Genomic DNA, 6,000 nt, shown 5'->3' on the forward strand with positions numbered 1-6,000 from the left:
TAGGTTTATATCTTGGCCTTGTGAGAACTGAGGTGTATGCACTTTTTAAAAAATGTCTTAATTGTTGTTTTCTTATCTGAATGGGCTTACGCTATCAAGGCTGTTGAAAATTCACAAGAAATAAATGAGATAATGCTTTTCAACTCATTTGAACATTGGTAAGTTTTATTTATATGGCAAAATTGTCTCTAACTTTCTCTCTCTCTCTCACATACACACACAAGTTTAGAGAGAGAGAGAGATGTGGTATCCTTGTTCTTAGCATCTTCATTATGTAAAGGAAAAAACATTTCTATATATTTAACACCGTTTCTAAACCCTATTATAAATATTTAAAATGAACGTAAATAGAATCTTCAGGGAGTACAGATGTAGAAATGAGAGATATAAGCCCTGATTTGGGGATACAATTTCTTTGAAAGAACTAAGTTTGACACCTAATACAGCACAGAAAGCAGAATATCTAAAAGAAATCATTATCTTGCCTAAGTATAGCTGTTGAAATAAATCAACATCTAGAGCTTTCATATCCTCTTCATACTATCAATCAAGTTTGCTTCACTTTATAAAAATGAAAAGCCTTAAGAAAGCATCATCAAACACTTCTGGCACATGATGTGTTAAATCAGCTGGTTAGGGCTGTAAGATTGCTATGAATACGTATTTTGTGTCAATCAAATAAAATTCACAAGGCTTCGGTATTGCAAAACGTGCCTTTACTGCTGTAACCTAGACAGGAAATAGATTGATTTTCTTTTTATGGACAACTTTCTTGATTCTCTTGTTTCTTTTTACTGTCAGTATGAAACTACTTTATCATTGTCTGAATTTCACTGTTTGCTCACCAAAATGATGCTCTCACAAGCTTATTGAGGTTCAAAGTCAGTTCTAAAAAAAAAAAAATGAACATACATACAGAACAAAAACAGACTCATAGACATAGAATACAAACTTGTGGTTGCCAAGGGGGACGGGGGTGGGAAGGGACAGACTGGGAGTTCAAAATTTTATTTCTAACATACACCAGTTAATTAGTTCATTGTTGACAGTAAGATAGATGTTTACTTTCGAGTAAAAAACAAAACATGTACAGTACGTCTATCTAGTTCACCTAATTTTAAATTTCACAACTACACACAACTACTCTTTCGCCTCCCATGCCACCAAGAAGCAAACAATACAAAAGTATAGCTAATAGAAAGTATAATTTTAAAATAGTTCTAAAACATAGTCCAAAACTGCTTCTGCACTCCTCCCTTCCCCAGTTGGAGAATACTGTCAACGATGTAAAGTACAGAAAAGGAACAAATGGGATATGAAGTTGACCAGCGCAATTTTTAGCAACAGTTTCAAAGTAAATTTCAGTGGTTTAAGAAAACATCAGTAACTGCCTAAAATATATTATTTTTAACTGTGCTAAGGTATAAAATTTCATAAATCTAAAATCACTGTAAATGTAACAATTAGATAGCTTAACTATAAACTAGAAAATGCAGGCTTCCAATGTACAATAAATATACTAATAATCAGTAACTTTTTAGAGTTTATATTCAGCTTCCAAAACTGACTAAATGTGGTTAAAGTATCTGCCATTAACATAATCTAATCTCAAAATATGTCCACACTCTCTCTTATGTACCATATTAGGGAGAAAAAATCATGTTTAAATAAAAAATGAAATCCACAAAATGAAAACTATCAAATTAAAATACACCACTTCATTACTACATTTTCAAGAGCCTATAGGTAGGTACTAAGCACAACTCTAAAAGATACGGCCCCCTTCACAAGCACATTCGATTTCAAATAGCAAGGACAGTAATTAAAATTTTAATACTAAAATGTCACTCTTTAAATCATCCATGCTTTACTAGATAGTTCTGACCTCAAGTATACCGAAATACTTCCCCAACACTAAAAGCATTAAAGATCTTACCCTGACATCTGTACATAATAAAAAAGGAATTTAAAAAACACAATTTTTCATTAAAATGAATATGAAATGGTATTACCTTGAAAGTATCAAACACAATATACCCTGAAGCCTTCCATTTTAGCGCCTACAGAATTGAAACTTCGTTTTATTATGCGAGGATGGCATGAAATATAAGACACTATTCTACAATCTCGTTTCAACAATGATTAGGAAAATGAAAGATCACAGGTACTCAGACTTTTAAGTAACAAAACTTAGCCTTTTAAACTTCACAACCTTTTAACGGTCAAATTCCTAAAACCTTAGTGTTAAAGTCTACTCATAGGAAACCAAAATTGTATCCAGTATGAGGCAGCAGTTGAACAGCTAATCTAAGATGTGACTTTTTCTTCAATTAGCTTCCACCTTGCTCTGCGCTTTTATTTTGCACCGCAGTTTTTCACTCAAATAGAGAAAGACAAGACTCACTCAGGTAAGAGGGGTCCGGTCCTCCTCCGCCCGCGTCAAGGCGAGTCGAGGGATGGGATCTGCTCCACCCACGACCCCACGCGAGCCCTCGGGCACCCAGGGGGACGCGGCCCTCCTGGCTCCTCCTCGCGCCCGCGGGGCCCCGCACCGGCCCTCTGCCCCCGCCCAGCCCGGCCCCCGAGCGCGCGCGGCCGACGAGCGGGCACGGCCGCCGCCCGGACGGCCGCCGGGACCCTCCCTGCTCCCCGCTGCCCGCTGCGCTCCGCGGGGGAGCCCGGCGGCCGACAGGCGGCGCTGCGGCGCTTCCCACACGGCCGCCCGGCCGCCGGCCGCAGGCGGAGGCGCAGCGCGGGTCGGGGCGGGAGAGCAGGCGGCCGGGCTGGGGACCGGCTGTGGAGACTGGCCACCTGCTCTCCCGCATCCCGACGCCCCGCCCGCCTTCAGCAGTTCTTAAAGTGAAAGCCTGATGGCAATAAATTATGTCAGCTTTTTCTTTTCTTTTTTTGACTTTTTAAAACGCATTTAATATTCTTGTAGGTGGTTAGTCCTTAAAGTTTTGGCAATACCTGACCCCCTCCAGCCCCTGCCTCTATGTTTTTCCTTTTTTTAAAAAAAATTACTATGCTGTACAGCATAGTACAGCATAGTAATTAATCATTTTTACAGACTGTACTCTATTCAAAGCTATTATAAATAAATGGCTATACTTCTCTGTGCTGTGCAATGTCCTTCTTGTTAGATGTCTGTTTTATACATTGTAGTGCGTGTCTTTTAATGGTGTACCCCTAATTTGCCTCCCACCCATCCCTCTCCCCACTGGTAACCATTAGTTTGTTTTCTACATCTGTGAGTCTGTTTCTGTTTTGCATATACACTCATTTATATTATTTTTCACATCCCGCAGATAAATGATCTCACACAGTACTTTCTTTCTCGGTCTGACTTATTTCACTAAGCATACTATTATTCTCTAAGCCCGCCCACATTGCTGCAAATGGCAGAGTTTCATTCTTTTATAGGACTAAGTAATATTACTTTATGTATATATTTACATGTACATACACCACGTCTTCTCTATCAATTCAGGTGTTGATACGGACTTGTGTTGCTTCCATGTCTTGGCTATTGTAAATAGTGTTGCTATAAACATTGGGGTGCAGGTGTCTTTTCAAATTAAGAGTTTTTGATTTTTCAGATATAAACACAGGAATCAAATTGCTGGATCGTATGATAGCTGTAGTTTTAGTTTTGTGAGAAACCCCTATACTGTTTTTCATAGTGGCTATGCCAATTTACATTCCCACCAAAAGGACAGAAGGGTTCAAAAGCTATACTTCAAAAGTCTACTTTGCATTCACTTTAAAAAATTACTATGTAGATAATTCTGGTTGACATTTTTCCTTCAGCTCTTTAGAGATGTTATTGTACTTTCTCCTAGTTTTTATAATTTCTAGCAATGTTTGCTTCCAATCCTAATTTTTGTTGCTCTCTATGTAGTGTTTCATTTTTTCACTAATTGCCTACAAGTTTTTCTCTTTATACTTGGTTTTTATTGCTAGTCTGTGAGGTACATGGCCATATTTCTCTTCTCTTTTGTTCTGCTTGGTGTTCAGTGAGCTTCTGATCTGACATTTGTTTGCCTTTCATTATTTTTAGAAAATTCCTGGCCATTTTCCCTTCAAATATGTTTTCCCCTTTCTTCTTTACTTCTTCTATTTTGATTTTTCCAGTTACCTACAATAAACGTTTAGACATTGTCCTGTGGGATGTTCTCAGCTATTGAATGCTCAGTTGTCATTTTTTTCTGTTTGTCTTTGATTTCCATGTGGTTAACTGGTATTGCTCTAGCTCAGGTTCTCTGATTCTTTCCACCAATTTGCCCACATCTTTTTTAGTTCATTCCTTTAAAATAATTCTTAACCACTGATACTGTGCTTTACTTTTATAGGATTTTCATTTAACTCTAAAAGTAGTTGCCATTTCATTTCTCATATGTTCATGTGTGTTCACCTTCCCACTAGATCCTTCAACGTAATAATAATAGCGATTTTAAATCCCTGCCCTGTCTGATTGTTCCAACATTTGGTCTATCTCTGATTTTGGTTCTGTGTTTCCTCATCTCATCTCATTATGATTCATAGTTTTAACATGTTCTGTTTCCGTGTTTCTGCTTGACTCCATTTTTATTGTATGCTTGGCATTGTAAAAAAGTAGATATTGAGATAATAATTTATGTTTGAAAATTTTCAGTTAGAATGTTTGTGGGGGGCACTGATCCAATGCAGCTGTACCCCACCTGGCTGGGCTCTGCTGTTGCTGCAGCTACATCAAGCAGACAAAAAGCGTCCCATTCCTCCATTGGAACTCCGCCATGGCATTGCTCTGAGTGGCAGGTCTGAGGGTTTCCTGAGTATTCCTGTTCCACCCTCAGCTGTTAGCAGACCTGCTGACCTGTCTTACAGTCTCTCTCTGTGCCCTTGACCTATTTCAATGGTAGACTGCTGCTTTTGTTACTTAATGCAAAGCTTTGTTGAGTGCCTACGGGCTCCTAGGTTCTCCAGGTCTTCCTGCTGCCCCTCAAACCTTGGGAAGTGTGGTCAGCCTGTCCAGCCAGGGATGTCACATCTCTCCTTCCTGACATCAGCTATGTTTTATGAGCACCTGATGGGGGCCAGTGGGACATTTTCTATGAGTATGTGTGGATTCCTCTTATGTCAAGGTTTTTCAAGATTCTAGCCATCATTCAGTCTTCAAGAAATTCATTAACATTTTATTTAATTTATTCTAAAAATTCTAATAATTTACTAATGCTCAACAAGTTTATGTTGCTTCTCAAAGGCGATTTGGACCCTTTGGAATTCAGTTTATATTCCTACCTTGTGACATAACCAGAGGTGGATTTTTAAAAGCATGATTTTATAGGTTATTTGGTCCTTGTTTTTCAGACTGTGACAATATTTTTTGAGGCATTTTGGATTCTTAGCAATTTGGAACACAGATCTCATGTCTTTTGACTAGTCAGTCTAGCTTTACGAGTTTCACAAAGTACCAGCATTTTGGATGCTTTGATCCCATTACTGTATATTGGTTTTCTGTTTCATTAAGTATGCTTTCATTTTTATTTTGGTTTATGCTACTTTGTGTGTATTTGTATCACGTGTAGAGATTGATATTTAGCTTGTTTTCAACTTTAATTCTTTACTAGCATGTGGCTCTGGGGACATGAATTTCACTGAAATTAGTCATTTGGCTGCATCCTGAAAGTTTGATGTATGGTATTATCAGTATTGTTCATTTAAAAATATTTTATAATTTTGAAAATAAAATTTTCTTTGACCTATAGGTTATATATATATATATATAGTGTATATATATATATATATATATATATAAATTTCTAGTTATATTTTTATCATCATTTTTAAACATTGTATTATGATGAATCCATACATTTGGATTGACTTTAATTCTTGAAGTTGAAAAAATGCTTTCTACAGTGTTTGATCACAGTTATCAGATGAAACCCCAGTCTGCTCACAGCCTTGTGAGTGACTTTGAAGCTAAAGGCCTGGCTAAATAAACAGTGTCCCAATTCT

At 37.6% G+C, this 6,000-nt stretch overlaps 1 long non-coding RNA gene across 1 annotated transcript in view; it reads right to left on the reverse strand.

Moving 5' to 3' along the window:
- Positions 1-2,520, reverse strand: part of LOC116660912 — a 39,080-nt gene extending 36,560 nt beyond the window's left edge. Inside the window, exon 1 of the long non-coding RNA XR_004316557.1 lies at positions 2,405-2,520. This is a non-coding gene — a long non-coding RNA (uncharacterized LOC116660912). The remainder of the gene's footprint in view (positions 1-2,404) is intronic.
- Between the last annotated feature and the right edge of the window lie 3,480 nt (positions 2,521-6,000).

The sequence above is a fragment of the Camelus ferus genome, chromosome 32, assembly GCF_009834535.1.
Source record: "Camelus ferus isolate YT-003-E chromosome 32, BCGSAC_Cfer_1.0, whole genome shotgun sequence".
Taxonomy (NCBI): domain Eukaryota; kingdom Metazoa; phylum Chordata; class Mammalia; order Artiodactyla; family Camelidae; genus Camelus; species Camelus ferus.